This window comes from Syngnathus scovelli, unplaced genomic scaffold (assembly GCF_024217435.2).
Source record: "Syngnathus scovelli strain Florida unplaced genomic scaffold, RoL_Ssco_1.2 HiC_scaffold_29, whole genome shotgun sequence".
NCBI lineage: Eukaryota > Metazoa > Chordata > Actinopteri > Syngnathiformes > Syngnathidae > Syngnathus > Syngnathus scovelli.
Window position 1 is genome coordinate 1,215,626 of NW_026061381.1, and position 20,781 is coordinate 1,236,406.

Below are 20,781 nucleotides of genomic sequence, written 5' to 3' on the forward strand. Positions count from 1 at the left end.
CCCTGTGCGTCCGGTCACGTGAACCCCTGATTCCAAGTGTGTGCACCTGCGTCAATGACCAACTGTCTTCACCTGTGTTCCCCTCCTGTGTCCATATAACCCGCGTCTTTCCCAGTATCCAGTGCCAGTGCGTCTTGCCTTGTAAGAACACTAGCGATCACGAAACCCTCGAGTTCCACGTACAAGCCTTGTTTGAGCGACTTTGATCCCCGATGTTAACTTGGTTACATCGCTATCTTGTTTTTGTATTTCCCTCGGTTCGAGGTGCTTTGATTTCCCCTTTTTCTCCCTCGGTTCGAGGCGCCTTAGTTTTCCCTTTTTTCCCTCCTATTGAGGCGTTTTTTGTTCGACTATCAGTGGAGACAATAAAAGCCTTTTTGGACATTGAAGTCTCTGCATTCGAATCCTCTCCCTGCTCTGCACCTGACATAAACTAAAAAGTGGTTGAAAGTAAAAGTTTACACTATCAAAAAAACAATACTTACCTGGATAACCTGAAACAGAAAAACACACAGTTATACTTACCTATGCCGAGTTCACATATTCACACCCAATCGGTACCTGCAAGAAAAGAGCAAAAACAACAAGTTAATAAGCTAAAATGAGTAGATGGAAAATTATCCGGAACGAAACGCAAATTGCTGACATGAAACACATATAAGGACCGCTCGGAGCAGGAAATTCAGTCTCGATGCGGCCATGAAGGAGGAAACAGCTCCACATGCAACAAAACTAAATTTAGCTTCCATTCCCGTGTGCCAGACCTGAGGAAGGCACAAAAGATGCCGAAACGTTGTCGATGGCCACACGGAGGAAATAAAAGGGAGCGCAAACTAGCGCCGATAGGAAAACAATTAGACGCAAAATTATAATTTACCCACGCTCTACCCAGATAGGAGAGCGGATGGATGCCGCACAGAGCAAGATGCTCTCGCTCCACCCAGATAGGGGAGTCGATGAATTAAGTGCGAGGTACGACTAATTTGACCGCAAATGCAGCTGTCAATCTATCATGCCAAGTCGAGACTCATTTATTACATATATAACAAAGGCGACCGGATAGGCAAAGTGCAAACACAAAAACAAACAACAAATACAAAGCAAATACATGTTTATTAAGCCCAACATGGCCTGACCAGCATGGCTGGCGCAGCCACGACGGACAGGTTGCTCTGGGGCTGGATGTGGGACGTGGGCGTGGATGGTAGGACCGTGCCTTTGCTCCTCTCCTTCGGGGGAGGAACTCCCTTCTTAATCCTAACTCGCCTGTGCCACCTCCACTGCCCCCCCACGTTTCCAGTTTCCATTGAGCTCCTGCTGCGTCTGTGCGCTGTCCCCTAAACCGATCCTACCCTAACCCTAACCTAACCCCAAACCCTAACCCCAACCCTAACCCTAATCCAAATCCCTCCCTGACTCCCATTATGAAAAAAATTTCAACCTGCAAGTCAAAAAATGGAAATTAAGAAGTCAAAAATTTGAACACAAACACGAAATTGAATATAAACTAAAAAGTGGTTGAAAGTAAAAATTTACACTATCAAAAAAAACAATACTTACCTGGATAACCTGAAACAGAAAAACACACAGTTATACTTAACTATGCCGAGTTCACATATTCACACCCAATCGGTACCTGCAAGAAAAGAGCAAAAACAACAAGTTAATAAGCTAAAATGAGTAGATGGAAAATTATCCGGAACGAAACGCAAATTGCTGACATGAAACACATATAAGGACTGCTCGGAGCAGGAAATTCAGTCTCGATGCGGCCATGAAGGAGGAAACAGCTCCACATGCAACGAAACTAAATTTAGCTGCAATTCCCGTGTGCCAGACCTGAGGAAGGCACAAAAGATGCCGAAACGTTGTCGATGGCCACACGGAGGAAATAAAAGGGAGCGCAAACTAGCGCCGATAGGAAAACAATTAGGTGCAAAATTATAATTTACTCACGCTCTACCCAGATAGGAGAGCGCATGGATGCCGCACAGAGCAAGATGCTCTCGCTCCACCCAGATAGGGGAGTCGATGAATTAAGTGCGAGGTACGACTAATTTGACCGCAAATGCCGCTGTCAATCTATCATGCCAAGTCGAGACTCATTTATTACATATATAACAAAGGCGACTGGATAGGCAAAGTGCAAACACAAAAACAAACAACAAATACAAAGCAAATACATGTTTCTTAAGCCCAACTTGGCCTGATCAGCATGGCTGGCGCAGCCACGACGGACAGGGTGCTCTGGGGTTATTTTCTGGCACTAAGGTCATTTCTGCCTACAAGCGGAACAAGAGTCTGGCAGATATTTTGATCCGGGCAAAATTGCCAACATTGAAGTGGGACAAACCCTTATTGTTGGACACTCAATTCAAGAGACTAAATTTCATTAAAAATATAGAAATGGGAACAGTATTTGGAATTGACCAGGGAATCAACCCAAAATCTAGAAATTGTGTTTATGTTATTTTTTGTAACAAATGTGGGATCCAATATGTTGGCGAATCACGAAACAATTTGTCCACACGCATGTATCAGCATCGGTATAATGTGAAGAACAAGAAAGAAATGGACACACCCTTAGTTAAACATGTTGTTGATCATGGTATGGCCTCAATGAGAATGGCGGGATTACAAAGGAACATTAATTGGACAGACATAGAAAGAAAAGGGAGGGAACGATATTGGATATTTACATTGGGAACTAGGGAGCCAATTGGACTAAACATTAAGCATTGAAGATTCACCATACACCACTTGATTTGGATCCTTACTACAATCCCATCCCTAACCCCAATCCCTACTCCTTACCCATAATCCTAACCTAACCCCAATCGCTACTCCTTACCCATAATCCTAACCTAACCCCAAACCTAATCCTAACCCTAACCCTACCCTAACCCTAACCCTAACCCTAACCCCAAACCTAATCCTAACCCTAACCCTAAACCTAACCCCTAACCCTAACCCCTAACCCCACCCACATCACACAATCCTAACATCAACAATCGCCTAAATTATAATTCTGCCGCTATAACATGTAAAAATAAAAAAAATGACAATTACAAATTTTCAAAAACACTAAGAAAGCTTAAAAATACATAAAAGTTTAGAACGTCAAAATTTAAAATGTATAAATACTAATTAATTTAAAATCATTTACGAAATTTCAGAAGTATTAAAAACACAGAGGTAACATTAAATATTAATTGATGATTGAGTCGAAAGAGATAAATAAATAAAACAATATTAACACAAATTATACATTTGATGTAAAATAAGCAACAGAACGAATGAAAATAATTAGACCAGTGGATTTAGTGGTTTATGGTGCGAAAAGTGATATACAAGTCAACAAAATAAAATCTGAATCAAAAGGAAAAAAGGAAAAAGGAAAAGGGACCCGGAAAAAAGAAAAAATGAAAGAGTATAAAAGGAGGCGAGAAAAAAACAGGTTCATTGTGCTTTTGTCTCTCGAACAGTCGACAACTCTCTGCTCTCTTAAAAACTAGCCAACTCTTTCACTAATATATTTTTTGGGGGTTTTCTTCATTTTTTTCATTTTTTTTTTTTATAGTACCCGATGAAGACCGATTAAGGTCGAAACGTCGTATTTGTTTCAGTTCATTTAAAAAGAAGTTTTTTTGTTGTTTTTGGCACAATACACTGGGTTTGGGTTATTGGGGACTTTATTGATTTGGGGGTCTCAATAAATACGTGAATAAATAAAGGGATTGAATTGGATTTCATTGGCAAATTAGTACATTAAATGCTTTGGTAAATAAATAAAGTTAAAAATACATTAAATTTTCAAAATTAAATAAGTTAAAAAAAAACAACAATGACAGAGTGGACGGTGGTTAGTCGTGGTCGGAGGGGACCACGTCAACCGCCCAATTTTTTGGACAGGGAGGATAGGGGATCCTGGGACCGGGAGGTCCGTGCACCTCCTCGCTCCTTTTGGAGTGGGTCTCTGTACTCAAAACCTAACCCTAACCCTAACCCTGACCCTGACCCTAACCCCAACCTAAAAAAAGACACTCAACAAGGTGAAGTTAAGAAGATTAAGGAGACTAAGAAAAAGAGAAAGAGGAGTAAGAAGCTCACCCACCACTCAGGGGAACAGAGGGATGCCCAACACATAGAGGATTGGGGAGCGCCTCAAACGACTTACCTTGACCAGCAGATGGAAGACTTACCTTCACCGACTCAAGAGGAGGACTCGACAGCTTCCGAAGAACCGACGACAGAGACTCTAATGAAGCGCATTGAAGGAATAAGGAGGAAATACCAGGAACCTACTGGCCCTAACTCGTCAGAAACACCAATTAGGAGAAGAGAGACACCACGACCGAAATTACTGGAAACAATATTCTTCCAGTCACGTGACACACAAACCGAACCACAATCGATGTACACCACACACGAACATGAAGGGAATAAGAGGGCAAATTGGTTTTTGTTTCCCCAGAGAAGATGGTTGATTGTAGGTGATTCAAACTTGGCCAAATTGCAGAAAATCGAAGACCGCGAAGTACAAGTGGACTGTTACCCGGGAGCTAAAATCCGCCATGGGATTCACCTACTCAGAAACAGAACTGCAACCTCTCCCAACGTGCTAGGGGTCATTTTATCCTTGGGCCTTAACAATAGAGGTAGGGTCATCCCAATATTCATATCCAAGGAGATAGCCAGATTGCTGGGAGCAGCTAAGGCCACTTTTCCTTATGCTAAAATATTCATTCCTAAAATTAATTATTCCCAATCACTTCCTTTGGAGATCCAAGCCAACCTTAGGGAACTGAATGAAATAATAGAGGAAACGGGTCATTCGATTCAACGCTTACCATCAAGACTGTTTACCACAGGACCGGACAACATCCATTGGACAACGGACACGGCTGAAGAGATAGATAGATAACTTGTGGAAAACCTTTTTTATGCCAAGGAGCCTCCCCTAACTCAAGGAGATAACCCTGGCTGATCCAGTGGTCAACCTGTCGACCTCCTTTAGTTTGACGAAAGATCATAGGGAGCTTCTGGAGAAGGGGCTTACATTCGTCCCCACCGCAACCATGATGAAGGATCAGAGAAGGATCACCAAGGCCCATGTGCGACAGTACCATAGAAGGTTAAAACTAGACTCTTATTTTGGAACTTCGACGACGGCAGCACCACCCAAATTCCAGTCGGCTTCAATGTGGGAGCCCAAGGATGATGAAGTACCCAGGGAGATAAAAGTATTAATACACAAAGACAGAGCAGTCCTAAAACAAGTGGAAGTCCCAAGAGAGATGCCAAATTTGACAGAGGGCGAAAGAAGAGCCCTGGACGACTTAAGTTCGGCAGAGGAATTGATTATTAAGCCAGCAGATAAAGGGTCAGCGGTGGTCATTATGGACCGAAAAAATTACGTGAGAGAGGCTCATCGACAACTTCGCAATACGGAGTATTACCATTCGATCCAAAAACCGATTTATCCGGATACAGAAAAGTTAGTCCACACAATATTAGATCAAATGAGAAAAGAGCACCACATTACTAAAAAAACAATTCTTGTATTTAACAGGAGCATCCCCGTCACGTCCGAGATACTTTTATCTACTCCCTAAGATTCATAAAGACCCGGCATCGTGGCCCTGGCCCTACGAAATGCCGCCAGGACGTTCCATCGAGTCAGATTGTAGTAGCGAATCCTACGGCTCGGCTGAGCTAGTAGATTATTACTTGAATCCCTTGTCAATTCTACATCCGAGTTACATCAAAGATACTAATGATTTTGTTTCAAAAGTACGGACCTTGACCGTGCCACAGACCTGTTGGTTGTTTTCCATGGATGTTGAAAACTTGTATACTAATATTGAAACTGCTAGGGGTTTAGAGGCGGTACGCAATGTTTTGGCACGTAATCCGATTTTGGGCCGCCCGGATGAACACATTTTGGCATTGCTGGAACTCAATCTGACTAAGAATGATTTTCAATTTGACAATGGGTATTTTTTACAGGTCAAGGGGACAGCAATGGGGAAACGTTTCTCTCTAGCCTATGCCAATATCTATATGGCTGAATGGGAGGAGAACGCCTTGACACAGTGCTCTAAGAAACCTATAGCTTACCTGAGGTTCTTAGATGATATTTGGGGAATTTGGGGAGATTCTAGGGAAGAATTTGACGTGTTTCTTAAAACCTTAAATGGCCACCACCCTTCAATTAAACTGACGGCACAGATTAGCGAGAGGGAAATTAATTTTCTTGACACAACTACATATAAGGGACCGGAATTTCATACAACAGGGGGACTTGATGTCAGAGTATTTTTTAAATCCACAGATACTCATGCGCTACTACACAAAAAGAGTTTTCACCCTAGACACACGTTTGGGGGTTTGGTTTATTCACAACTCTTGAGATTCGGGAGAATTTGCACTCGCACAGAAGATAGGGAAGAAGCGACCAAAGTCTTGTTCAGGTCATTACAGCAACGAGGTTATTCTCGGTCATTTCTTCGCACGATTAAGCTACAAACATGGAAAAAAGGAAGAAGAGGGGACACTCAGCGGGTTAAAAAAATGATACTTCCTCTAATTTCGATTTACAACTCTTACACAGTCAATGTTCACAGAAAAATTAAACAGAATTTGGAAGCGTCGGCGCTGACTGACCTGAAGGCGAAACATAAGGTGGTTTCAGCCTTCAAAAGGAATCCAAATTTAAAAGATTTGTTGGTTAGCACTAAAATGAAAAGTGGGTCCTCTCGTGCAGCCAGGAGATCAATAGGAGTGATAACAGACTCTCAGAAGAAAGAACATTTCTTCACACAGACGGGTAAGGCCTTGTCTACGCGGAATGCGGTCTACTGTATGAGCTGTCGATTGTGTGGAGTTATGTATGTGGGACGGACTCGAAATGATGTCAGAAGCAGACTGCATGCGCACCGCTACAGCATCACACATAACCAGAAGCGTAACACGCATGTAGTACGCCATTTCCGCCTGCACGGGTTACGTAACTTGAGAATACGGATTTTGGAGAGCTGTGCGGGCTGGACACAAAGGGATAGGGAAAACGCGGAAATGAGATGGGTCAGGAGGTTGAAAACTCAATATCCACTAGGACTCAATTTGGCAACAACGGAAACGGAGAACACTGGAATATCGGGGTTAAAATAGAAGTTCTAGTGGTGGAGTTTACACGGTTGGGGAAAATTTGGAGGGAATGCCCTCCCGAAACGATATATGGAAATTAGGGAAAATATCATAATTGTTCCTTGGTTTAAGTTCTTGTGGGGGATGTTTATGTGATTGGGAGACGGCTGAAAGGAGGTTGGAGAAAAACCTGACACTTTCCATTTAATCAAAGAGTCTAACTCTGGTTGGCTGGTTTTCCTGACAACATAGATAAAGTGCCCAACTCGGACACCAAATTCTAATCTTCATCCTTATTTGGACTCTACTCTAACATTAAATCCTAACACTTAATCAATTCATAAAACTTACATAAGTTCAGATTCAGAATGAAAACCTAACCCAAACCCTAATTCTAACCTTGACCTCTGACCCTAACCATTAACGCTAAATTAATTAGGAATTACACCAAATTTCAACAAAATTAATCTAAACTGAACCTTATGTTGATCCTAAATGCAATGAGATTCCAGAATGAATTTTAATCCAACCAAATCTAAAAATTTACGATTAAATTGAATTAAATTACAAAACAAAAAAAAGGGGGGACTATAATCGAATTATATTTTTGATTTTAAGCAAACTCTAAAAGAAAAATATAAAAAAAAGAAGGATTTTTCTTCTAACACATAAAAGGAAAACATAGTACGTGATGGGACGCTTGAGGGCGCCCTTGGCACACTAAATCGCTGTGGTACGAATAGAGCTCGGCTAGACGCGAATATTAGGGGATTAATGATACCCTTTAAATTCAGAAATGAAAAAGTACTTCCGCGTTGCTAACGCTCATAACATTAGCCACGATACGCTTATAGTGATTTCGTTACAAATATACGATCGTATTAATGTTATAAATTAATTCTACGAATTAATGGAATCGGGTAACACACTTTAATAATACCAGGGGGTTGAGGAGAATTTTATTCCATATGAATTTTTTATTTGGACGAGGGGAGGGTTTGGGAAAATAGGGGGATTACAGAAAAAAAAAGAGCCGGCAGAGTAATTGACAGGAGTTTACGAGTATTTCCGGGGGGCGGGACCTAGGGGGATCGCGATTTACGTAGATGAATGTATTTCTAAATATATAATTTGATTTAGATGATGAATTCAATTTACATTTAAATGTTTCACGACTAACCTAATTAAACGGTACCAATAGGGTTTACAGAATGTCTTAGTGCTTATCAGTTAGATGTGGGAACGTGATTGAATGACGAGAGCCGTCAGTTGCTTCGCTGAGGCTCGTGGGAGAGAAAAGAAAAGAGAAAAGAAGGGTTGGCTTTCGGCGGTGGCGCTGTGAGGCAGGAGAGTGGCACTGGGGAAGCCCTTCTTTCCAGGTAATGTGGAAGATTCTTCCGATTCTTTTTGAGAAAAACAGGTGAACCCTTTTTAATCGCTAAAGCTAAGTTATACGGTACTACGCTATGCTAGCCTTTATTGGTATAGGATATGTGAGAGTATGCTAAGCTAAAAGACAACGAAAAGAGAAAATATTAAATTGCCGGATGAATGAGACCGGATATCAATAAAGGAAACACAGCTAACGCTCATAACATTAGCTACGATACGCTTACGGGGATTTGGTTACGAATGTACGATCGTATTAATGTTATGAATTAATTCTACGAATGAAGGGGATCGGGGTACACACTTTAATAATACCAGGGGATTTAGGAGAATGGTATTCCATATTGTTCGTTTATTTGGGCGATGTGAGGTTTTGTAAAATAGGGGGATTACGGAAAAAAGAGCCGCCAGAGTGATTGACAGGAGTTACGAGTGTTTCCAGGGGGCGGGACTTAGGGGGATCGCAATTTATGTAGATGAATGTATTTCTAAATATATGTCTTGATTTAGAGGATGAATTCAATTTACATTTAAATGTTTCACGTCTAACCCGATTAAACGGTACCATAGGGGTTACCGAATGTTTTAGGGCTTATCGGTTAGATGTGGGAACGTCATGGGATGACGAGAGCCGTCAGTTAATTCGCTGAGGCTCGTGGGGGGGGGGGGTGGCGTTCGGCGGTGGCGCTGTGACTCAGGAGAGTGGCACTGGGGAAGACCTTCTTTCCAGGTAAGGTGGAAGATTCTTCCGATTCTTTGAGAGAAACAGGTGAACCCTTTTTAATTGCTAAAGTTACGTTATGCGGTACTACGCTATGCTGGAATTTATTGGTATAGGATGTGCGGGAGTATGCTAAGGTAAAAGAGAACGAAAAGAGAAAATATTAAATTGCCGGATATCAATAAAGGAAACACAGCTAACGCTCATAACATTAGCTACGATACGCTTACGGGGATTTGGTTACGACTGATGGCGCCGCGGATGGCTGCCACGGTGAGTCGCTCTCTGTTTCTTTGTCTTATTTTGTGTGTTTTCTGTGTCTTCTGCTGTCCATCCCGGATCACTTTTACTAGAGAAGCACTGTTAAACATCGGTCAGTCTTCTTCTGGTATTTTCTCTCCTGTTCTCTCTGATTCAGACTGTTTGTCGGAGATTTTAGCCGGAGCGGCGGTGCTATACAAGCTAGCGCGACGGCGGCGACGCGGAAAACGAGCGGGAGCCCTCGTAAAGCTGAGGCAGAGAGGGTTCCGTTCTGCCCCACCGTCAATTCATCTGGCGAATGTCCGCTCCCTGGCGAACAAGATGGACGAACTGCTGCTCCTCACTTCAAGGAACACGGACTTCAGCAGATCCGCCACGCTGTGTTTTGTTGAGACGTGGCTTAGCGAACGAACCCCCCACCACGCCATGGAGTTAGCTGGGTTTCGGCTAACGCGTGCAGATCGCAGCGCGGAGCTCTCCGGAAAATCAAAGGGAGGTGGTCTCTGTTTCTACATTAATGAACGTTGGTGTACCGATGTCATGGTGTTGAAAGAGTTTTGCAGCCCTCTCCTAGAAACACTTTTCATAAACTGCCGGCCGTTCTATTCACCACGGGAGTTCTCCTCGATCGTCATGGCGGCTGTTTACATCCCACCACACGCACGTGCGAGTGAAGCCACGCAGATGCTGGCTGACCAGGTGACAGACATGGAGAAACTTCTACCAAATTCACTAATCATTGTTCTGGGTGATCTTAACAGGGCGAACCTCGCACACAAACTCCCCAGATACAGACAGCACATAACGTGTCCCACCAGAGGGGCACAGACACTGGACCACTGCTACACCGTAATTAAGGATGCATACCACTCTGTGGCTTGTGCAGCTTTAGGACTCTCGGAGCACTGTCTAGTTCATCTGATCCCTGCCTACAGACAGAAACTAAAAACTAAAAGCCTGTGGTGAGGACTGTCAGGAAGTGGACATTGGAGTCAAGGCAGGACCTCCGAGCCTGCTTTGACTGCACCGATTGGAGTGTTTTTGAAGCTGCAAATTCAGACTTGCATGAACTCACTGACACTGTCACATCATACATCAGTTTTTGTGAGGATCTGTGTGTGCAGACTAAGACCTTCTGCACGTACAACAACGACAAACCTTGGTTTACACCGAACCTTAGGAGGCTGCGCAAAGTCAAGGAGGAGGCCTACAGGAGCGGCGACCGGGACCTGTTCAAGCAGACCAGAAACACACTAAACCGAGAGGTCAGGAAAGCCAGGAGGTGCCACGAAGAACAACTGATGTTTTTTTTTGTCATTACAGCTGAGCTTGGGCTCCATGCTATGCTGAAATTGCTAAGCCACTAACAGGAGTGGCTCATGGACAGCCGTTAGCAGTCAAAGATACATTCGCGTGGACACCAAAAGTAGAAGAAGGATTGACAAGATTGAAAATGATATTAGTTCAAACAACAAAGGGTGTGATAATGGATAAGGTGCTATTGACGATGTCAATAACAAAACTGTTTTGCCAAAATGACTTTTAAGGCAACGCCTGTTGTGTCACTTATGTGACAACAGGGGGGAGATGAGTTATTAGTTACCTATTAGTTACCTTTGGTTTAGATTCTTGAAAAAAAAATGTTTTTTTAAGCATGTCCTGTTTGTGTGAAACATGATCCACACAGGAACCTAAAAGAAACTCTATATGAAAATTCGAAGATTCGAATAGTGGAGCCTAACAGGAACATGGAAAAAGTGAACAGCTGAGAAATGGCCTTCGATGTACTGGCAGTGAATTATAAATTCAGGACAGTTCAGTAATATCTGTAAAGTGAGCATAACACCATTAATACTGAGGTCAAAATAGAGATGATACTAGGCAAAATTTGGAAACTAGATCAGAAATTGAAGGCTCAAATCAGGAAAGGTGGAAAGGTAATAGAGAGAATGGCATAAAATCAAAGTTAGGAAAACAAAAGATAGATAGTGGCCTGAAAATAGGAGGAGTTTCTGGAAATTACAGTATAATTGAGAGAAATAACAGTTAAGACTTGCAATTTAAGTTTAGGGTAATCTGTCAATTTAAAATGGTTCAAATGAGGTCCATCACAGTATTTCCGTCTACAAGTTCCATCTGTAGACCGAATTCCTATCACTTGGAATTCACAACAAGGACTCCGCTGTCCTTACCCAGGTACCCTTTTTCTGGGGACTAAAATACCCCAACCACGCAGCCAACAAAAAGGTCTCACCGAGTCTCCGAGAGATTTCCTTTGAAGTTTCCGTCAATCCTCGCTGCCGAGAGGTGCTGAACCGGACGCCGGCCTGGTGGATGAACATTGTTCCCCAGGGCTTTCCTTCAGGCGTCCTGTGACCTCTGCCGTGCACGGATTCGGCGTCTTCAACACTCTTCGGATCAGCGAGCAGATTTTCAGGAAATCCCGGACGAGCCCCCAAAAATGTTGGGTTGACAACATTTACCAGAAATCAATCTCGGAGACGGTAGGTCTTTCTTGGCTTAGCGTTTTCTCCTGCGCAGAAGGGCGGATCCCGGACACAGCAAGTGTGGCTGAGATTCGCGCTCTGCTCTGAGATTTGCCGTGCTTTTATTGAGAGAGAAACAAAGGGGCAAGTGTACATGGTCGAATAGGTTTCCAGACAGAAAGAACAACATTCCACAGTTATATCCCATTACCACAGAACACAGGGAGTACTCTTTATGGAGTGGGCAGTATGGACGTCTCATGACCATTAGCTCAACAAAGATGTAGTCTTTAGTGCCTCTGGGAATACATTGCTGTGCCGTACTCATGACCTTTGTCCGCTTCAGCCGTCCCATGACAATCTCATGATCTACACATGTCTAGCTAACTGTGGGGCTTATTGTATAGTGCGGCTAATGACTGCCATATGCCCCCAAGTCATTTTCACGAGGCCAGATTCTGCGGAGAATCTTGCACACAAAAGTAGTTACATAGAATCCAATGATAAAAAGTATATCATTTCCATCAGTTTTATAACTTGTATTACTTTTGCAGGTTGTCGATTGCAGTCTTGGAAAGTTTATGTTGAATTCACGTGAAAATGTTAACCCTAACCCTTTTGATTTTTATGATGATTGATGATTTTCAGGACGGAATCCCCGTGCGCCATGATTCATTGTGTGTCTATTTTCATTTAGTAGATACTCGATGCCTGTGTAGTTTTGTGAGCACAAGTGTCCGTTGTTGGTATTGCCGAGTGTGAGGTGCACAGTCAATTTTCAGGAACTTGGGGATGACGATCCTGGATGACTGCAAGGTTCGACAGGACTGGCTGCAAGACGTGATGATGTGGTAGGACGTTTGCCGGTTCCTTTTTAAATGCCTAATGACACATTGGGCGAATGTGTTAAAGGGGGGTGGAGTTACGTTTGAGTGCGTAAGTAGATACATATAAAATTTAATTGTGACATTCAATGCTTTTTTGGATTCACTTGTTTTGGAGGCTTTAACAGGACGTGCCAGAATTCAACAGGCAGCAGTCACAGGAGAAATCGTGCGAGACTGACAGCACGATGAGAAATAAGGAAGATAATTCATAACTCCTGTGGGGAGTGTTGTTGTTTGTTTGTTTGTTTGTTTGTTTGTTTTAGGTTCACGCGGGCCTCTGGATCGTAGGAGTAGATGCAGGGACGCTTGGAGGTTCTATTGAACAACGACCACCAATCATCCCCGTGCCCCAAACAACCACAAAGGAGAAGAATTGTTTGCTGACGACTGGTTATGGAGATGTCGATTACTAGGGAACTCCTGAACGCTGACCGGGGCCTGGGAAGAGACTCTGAGGACGGTGAAGTGGACATAAAGATCTTGGATGGACAGCAGGCCCTGGGCAGTGATCCCAGAGCAATTCATCGACAGACACATACATATGCAAGGGGGGCAAAACTAAGAGCATTTCAACTTTGCAGTATGCTGTGATATTGTGTCAATATTATGTCCTTCATTACTTTATCAAACGACCACATGCGGCATTATTTTAATTAGTCACATGACTAAAAGGTTGACATCAGCATCTGCTGTCCAGAATATCATGTTGGCCCAGTGTGAACAAGATGAGTGGGACCGCCTTGCGTAAATCGCCTACCTGTCTATTTTTCTTGACGATCCAGAACAAAATACATTCCATTATAACGAACATAGCCAAAGCCGGATGAAGGGCTGTAGTTCTGATAAACTCTGGAATGTAAACTTTCATGCTTTTTGATGGTACTATACTATATTGTGTAAGCATATACTCATGTATACACATATGTAGTTATTAGTTGATGTTTTGTTTTCCCATGAATTCCAATGTTAAAAACAGGAGGGAATGTTGGAAATGATATACTTTTTATCATTGGATTCTATGTATCTACTTTTGTGTGCAAGACTCTCCGCAGTATGTGACCATCTAGCCTTGTGAAAATGATTTGGGGGCATATGGCCGGCTAATGACTGGAGTCATTAGCCGCGCTATACAATAAGCCCCATAGTTAGCTAGACATGTTCAGATCATGAGATTGTCATGGGATGGCTGAAGCAGACAGAGGTCTCATTTAAGTTGAAGTCATGAGTACGACACCGGGATGTATTCCCAGGGCCACTAAAGACTACGTTTTTGTTAAGCTAATAGTCATGAGACGTCCATACTGCTCCGTCCATGAGAGTTTGTTCTGTGGTAATGAGATATAACTATGGAATGTATTTCCTGCCTGTGAACCTACCCGATCATGTACACTTGCCCAATTGTTTCTTTCTCAATAAAAAGGTCGGCAAAACTCAGAGCAGAGCGCGAATCTCAGCCACACTTGCTGTGTCTGGGATGCGCCCTTCTGCGCAGGAGAAAACGCTAAGCCAAGAAAGACCTACCGTCTCCGAGATTGATTTCAGATAAATGTTGTCAACCCAACAGTCCTCTCCCCACTGCTCTTCTCTTCTACACCAACGATTTCTCCGCAAGTGACTCTTCCGTGAAGCTCCTGAAGTATGCAGACGACACCACTCTCATCGGACTGATCCAGAACGGTGATGAGACTGCGTACAGACAGGAGGTGGAGCGGCTGGTCACTGGTGCAGCCAAAACCACCTGGACTTGAACCCGCTCAAGACCGTGGAGATGACAGTGGACTTCAGGCGAGGCCCTTCACCACTTTCACCCCTCACTATCCGCAGTAATACTATTCTCTCATCAGACACCTTCAAGTTCCTGGGAACCACAATCTCTCGGGACCTGAAATGGACCGGCCACATAGACTCTGTCCGGAAGAAGGCCCAGCAGAGGCTGTACTTCCTGAGACAGCTCAAGAAGTTCAACCTGCCACGGGAGCTGCTGAAGACCTTCTACACTGCCATCATCCAGTCTGTCCTCTGCACCTCCATCACTGTCTGGTTTGGATCGGCCTCCAAACAAGACAAGCACAGACTGCAACAGACAATAAGGACTGCAGAAAAGATAATTGGAATCAACCTCCCATCTATCCAAGACTTGTACCTGTCCAGGACCAGGAAACTTGCAAGTAACATCTCAACAGACCCTTCGCACCCAGGTTGCAGCCTGTTTGAACTACTCCCCTCCGGACGCCGTTATAGAGCTCTGTACACTAAAACCAGCAGACACAGAGACAGCTTCTTCCCCCAGGCTGTCGCTCTGATGAACTCACACCACTCTTAGAGTCTCAGAGTCATTACTGTGCAATAACATCCCGCTTGCCACACCTTTTTTGTCTACACTGTTTGTACTATGTGTCCTCTCTGCATCCATTGCAGCCTGGTCATCCTAGAAGAGGGACCCTCCCATCTGTGGTCTCTTCTCAAGGTTTCTCATTTCCCCTAGCTGGAGTTTTGAGTTTTTCCTTGCCCTCTTGGGAGTTTAAGATCAGGGGGTGTTTGAGAATATCTTTCGTTCTTCACATGTCCTGAGTGTTGTTGTTAGTCACCTAAATGTTGAACAGAGGCTGTGATTTACCGAAGTCAAATTCCTTGTTTGGCACGCTCAAACATGGCGAATAAAAAACTCTTGAATCTTGAATCTTGAATGTACGATCGTATTAATGTTATAAATTAATTCTACGAATGAAGGGGATCGGGGTACACACTTTAATAATACCAGGGGATTTAGGAGAATGTTATTTTATATTGATCGTTTATTTGGGCGATGTGAGGTTTTGAAAGATAGGGGGATTACGGAGAAAAGAGCCGCCAGGGTGATTGACAGGAGTTTACGAGTGTTTCCAGGGGGCGGGACTTAGGGGGATCGCAATTTACGTAGATGAATGTATTCCTAAATATATGATTGGATTTAAATTATGAATTCAATTTACATTTAAATGTTGCACGACTAAACCAATTAAACAGTACCGATAGGGTTTGCCGATATATATATTTTTTGGTGCTTATCAGTTAGATGTGGGTGCGTGATTGTATGACGAGAGCCGTCAGTTGCTTCGCTGAGGCTCTGGGGAGGAGGTGCTCGGCGGTAGGACGGTGACTCGGGGGAAGGGCACTGGGGAAGACCTTGTTTCCAGTTAATATGGAAGATTCTTCCGATTCTTTGAGAATATCAGGTGAAACTTTTTTAATCGTCAAGGCTAGGTTATGCTGTATTACGCTATGCTAGACTTTATTGAGATGGGATATGCGGGAGCATGCGAACCAAAACTATACCAGGTTAGCCCTAAACTTTGTTTTACCAGACTTGTGGCATGCCATACAAAGGAATACAAAGGTTTTGTACGTAGGTTTAATGGTTGAACAAATCAGCACAACAAAAGGACTAAAAGACTGACCAATTGATTTATGCTGTCTGCGTTAAAGCTGGACAGTTGACTAGACAGATACTGAGATTTCGATTGAGGAGGTAGACACACTCCGGGGCTTGATCGACCCCGGTGGGGCCTCCCTTGGGCGAGGGTGTCTGGTGATAATGGCCGAAACACTCTGTGACCCCAAGGTCCACTACTGATGAGGTGTCTACAAAATTATGACGTTCAAATTACCCAGAACAACAATGTCGACTTAATGGGATCCCTTTTGAAGAAAGTGGTTGGTTGAGTATAGAAACAAGATATTGGGTCAAGAATGCTGCAAGGGTGGTAGACGTGATGTGGTCCAGGGATGGGGTGGCTTTAAAGTAGGACTTTAAATTAGTGTTTTTTTTTCCCTCAGGTGACCAGATCGGGTAAGTACAGTCAAAATCAAACATACAAGAAGCACAAACACGAGTTCAAGGTAAAAAAAATAACTTTATTAAGCCCTAAGTAGTCCGGGCCAACATGGCTGGCGCGTCCGCAATGGGTAGGATACTTTGGAGCCGGTTATGGGGGGCAGGTAAGGATAGAAGGACCGTGCCTTTGCTCCTCTCCTTCGGGGGAGGAACTTTTTAGCTGACCCTAACCCCTAACTTCTAAGGAAAACGGTTGGTTGAATATAAAAACAAGACATGAGGTAAACAATGGTTCAAAGTGAATAGACATAATGTAATCCAAGGGTAGGACTTTAGGTTGTTTTTTTTTCTTCTCTTATTTTTTCCATCTTGCTGGCCGAAGACCTGGGTAGCGCCTCAGCTACTCGGGGGAGGTTCTGGCAGAGGTGCATTCTCACTTCGCTGTCCTTCGTACCCAATCCAGATTTTATGTGACCTGGTACGGCGAGGTTTACTGGTGAGACATGCGTAGGCTCGTGCCTTCCGTTGCCTTCTATCTAACCGACAGGGTCGGCGGACCCTTTGGGGAAGGTTTAGCGAGATAAACTCAAAATACCTAACCCTAAACCCTAACCCCCTAACCCTAACCCTAACCCACATGCAACAAAACTAAATTTAGCTGCAATTCCCGTGTGCCAGACCTGAGGAAGGCACAAAAGATGCCGAAACGTTGTCGATGGCCACAAGGAGGAAATAAAAGGGAGCGCAAACTAGCGCCAATAGGAAAACAATTAGACGCAAAATTATAATTTACCCACGCTCTACCCAGATAGGAGAGCGCATGGATGCCGCACAGAGCAAGATGCTCTCGCTCCACCCAGATAGGGGAGTCGATGAATTAAGTGCGAGGTACAACTAATTTGACCGCAAATGCAGCTGTCAATCTATCATGCCAAGTCGAGACTCATTTATTACATATATAACAAAGGCGACCGGATAGGCAAAGTGCAAACACAAAAACAAACAACAATTACAAAGCAAATACATGTTTATTAAGCCCAATTTGGCCTGACCAGCATGGCTGGCGCAGCCACGATGGACAGGGTGCTCTGGGGCTGGTTGTGGGACGTGGGCGTGGATGGTAGGACCGTACCTTTGCTCCTCTCCCTCGGGGGAGGAACTCTCTACTTAACCCTAACCCTACCCTTACCCTAACCCTAACCCTGTGCTGAATGATGTGAATGTCAAACTGGAAGGATGGAAATGCTTTGGAATGGGTTGAATCGGTTGAAAAATGTACAAATAATAAATGAAATGTCGGCGCACCTAGATTTAGTGCTGGTGCACCTAAATGAAAGCGTTTAGAGCAGGGGTGTCAAACTCATTTTTGTCGAGGGCCGCATCATAATCATAGTTTCCTTCGGAGGGCCATTATGACTGTCAATATATGATATACAGTATCTTCCGTATAGTATTGACACAAGTTGATGCACAATTTGTCTTTGCGGGCCACATAAAATGATTTGGCGGGCCGTATCTGGCCCCCGGGCCTTGAGTTTGACACCTATGGTTTAGAGTATCCATTGCCAAAAGTTAATCTGGCGCTTTGATGATGTTATTTAGTCACCTTTTCAATTCCACTGCTATGAAGCCATTTACTAACCTTTACATCTGTGTATGTTGTAGAATGGAGCGTTACTCCTGACTCGGTCACCTGGGCACTCAGGTGTGTGAATTGGAAGGAACCCCCTACCTTCAGCTCTACTAGATTAGCCTCCCGCCAAAGGCCAATTTTGCGGTAGTTTAAAAATGCGTATAAGTATGCGTGCAAAGTGGGAAGTACAAATGGCTACTTACTTTACTTAAGTGTTAAACTCCGAATTGGCGCAAGGCGGTTCCCTCCTTGGCGCACCATGCAGATTGGACGCATCTAAAGTGGACCAAATTGATATCCCAATTACAATAATTGTGTTTGACAATGAGTGTGTCCTGTGTCTGTGTACACAACCTTAAAGATGACAAAAAAATAATAACGTTTGGTACCTTAGTACTAAACAGAGGATTTCAATGATTTTGTGTGTGTGTGTGTGTGGGGGGGGGGGGAGCTTTGCATGCGTATGCATGTACATTATTGCACATGCATCATGTCTTCACAAGTGTACACAAATACATGTGTGTACATGTGCATTTGTGGGTGCAGGTAACTTAAATTGGTTACTATGCCATCCAGTGACACCCATCTCAGGTAGTTTTGTGACTACCTCCTGAGGAGATGATACCACTGAGTTGGGGTAGACCAGGGCCCTGGCCTCTTCCTACAACTGTGGGCTGGTGTGCACTTCCGCCCCGATGAAAATTCTGGAGCCGGGTTTGGTGTGGAGCAAAAGGCCCCGTTCATCCACACCAAAGTTTAAAAAAAATGTACTAACTGTTGCCCTCTGTGAGTGTGTAGCATATCATGACTGCTACAAATTAACACTGGGCAATGATTCAATATTACTGATTTTACTTGGTCAGTACATATCAGTGCTTACAGTTATAATGTCATCTGGTAAATAATTTTGGAAGCACATTTCATAATGGCGCCTGTGCATTTTTTTGGGGGGCCAACCGAAATCAAAGATTTTGATAAAAGAACACTTTAAAAGTTGTTTTTATCCGTTTATGTGTCGTCTGAAATAAATGAATTACGCATCGTGTTTCTTTCCAGAAATGTCCTTACTCCGTAACGCAAAGTGCATGCATCATGGGTGTGGCGCATCCATTTTGTTAGATTGCGGCAGATGCACACGGTAGACGATAGGTGCAAATAGTCATACCCAAAAGCTGTGTGTCTGTGTGTGTGTTCCATCAACACACAGGGCATGTGATGCGTCAGTGCAGTAGTATTGGAGTAGTAGTGCCTGTAGTTTGTGCATGCTGCCTCGGCTTGCTACTTTTCTACTTTCAGCTACCGCCACCGGCTAGCCCTCTGTTTCCGGGGGTGACAAGAGGAGCCGAGTGTATAAGCCTCCTCAGCCGGTACACAGCCTCTCCATTGCCAAGACTTGCACACGCCTCCTCGTAGCCACACATGGTAACTGGCACCTTGGTGGCGTCACAACGGCTGGGAAGGCGGATGAAGGCTGCAGCAGAAAAGGGTCACCAGTCGTCTTGGTCTCCTTGCCACTGGATTCTGACCCCGATCTGTCAAGGACAGTGTGGTGACTGTCTGTCAGTCTCCCCACTTTAAACAAAGTCACGCACAGGCATCTTTTTCAGGGAATCCACCTTACATCCCGGATTAAAGTCCTGTGGCGACCAGTAAGTAGCAACGGGGGCAGGATTGTGAAGCCTGGAAGCCCCTAGTCCGAAGCTGGCACATCAGGCGGTGGATGTTAGATGATTGTTGGGCTCTTGGACCGAGGCAGAAAGAGCTCTTTGGTAGCTGCATCCACGACTGAGCAGCCCTTTTTAGGATCCACTCTGCTCACCCCTGATGGGGAAGGGGCTAGAAAAGGTGCCCTAAACATAGCCTGCCTCAAACCTCCCGACTGGATTACCGCGTTCAGAGGGATCACCAATATGCGGTCGAAAACACAAACATGAATTTTGGAGCATGGAATGTGAGCACTCGAATGGACAGTGTAACCAGTGATAGGCTGGAGAGGAGAACCACCATCATTGCCAGGGAACTGAGAAGATGCCGGATTGACATAGCTGCTCTTTCAGAAACCCAACGGGCAGAGGAAGGTCATCTGAAGGAGGAAAAGGGTGGATACACTTTCTTCTGGAAAGGAAAGGCCACAGATGAGCCTAGGATCCATGGGGTTGGTTTTGCCATCAAGAACCAACTGATCAGTCACCTCTCTGAACTCCCTGTGAGCGCTTGATGACCCTCCGTCTGGTGCTGGCAAACAACCAGACGGCAACAGTTCTTAGTGCTTATGCACCTACCCTCGTTTCTGATGAGGAAAAAAAATGCCTGTCTGGATGAGGTATTGTCAAAAATCCCCAAGGAGGACAAGATTATTATATTGAGAGATGTCATTGTCAGAGCCAGGGATCAGCGCGACGTGAGCATCACAAAAGCCATGATGGATTCAGAGGCCTGCT

General features: G+C 44.1%; 1 long non-coding RNA gene across 2 annotated transcripts; it reads left to right on the plus strand.

Annotated features, from left to right (window-relative positions):
* The first annotated feature begins 1,957 nt into the window (after positions 1-1,957).
* Positions 1,958-15,573, plus strand: LOC125993430 (uncharacterized). 2 transcript variants are annotated; one of them, XR_011086365.1, is made up of 2 exons: positions 1,958-9,268; positions 9,678-15,573. It is a non-coding gene; the product is annotated as an uncharacterized lncRNA (long non-coding RNA). The 2 variants fall into 2 exon arrangements; XR_011086364.1 differs by having other exon boundaries at positions 1,958-8,528; positions 9,678-14,329.
* Positions 15,574-20,781: the final 5,208 nt, after the last annotated feature.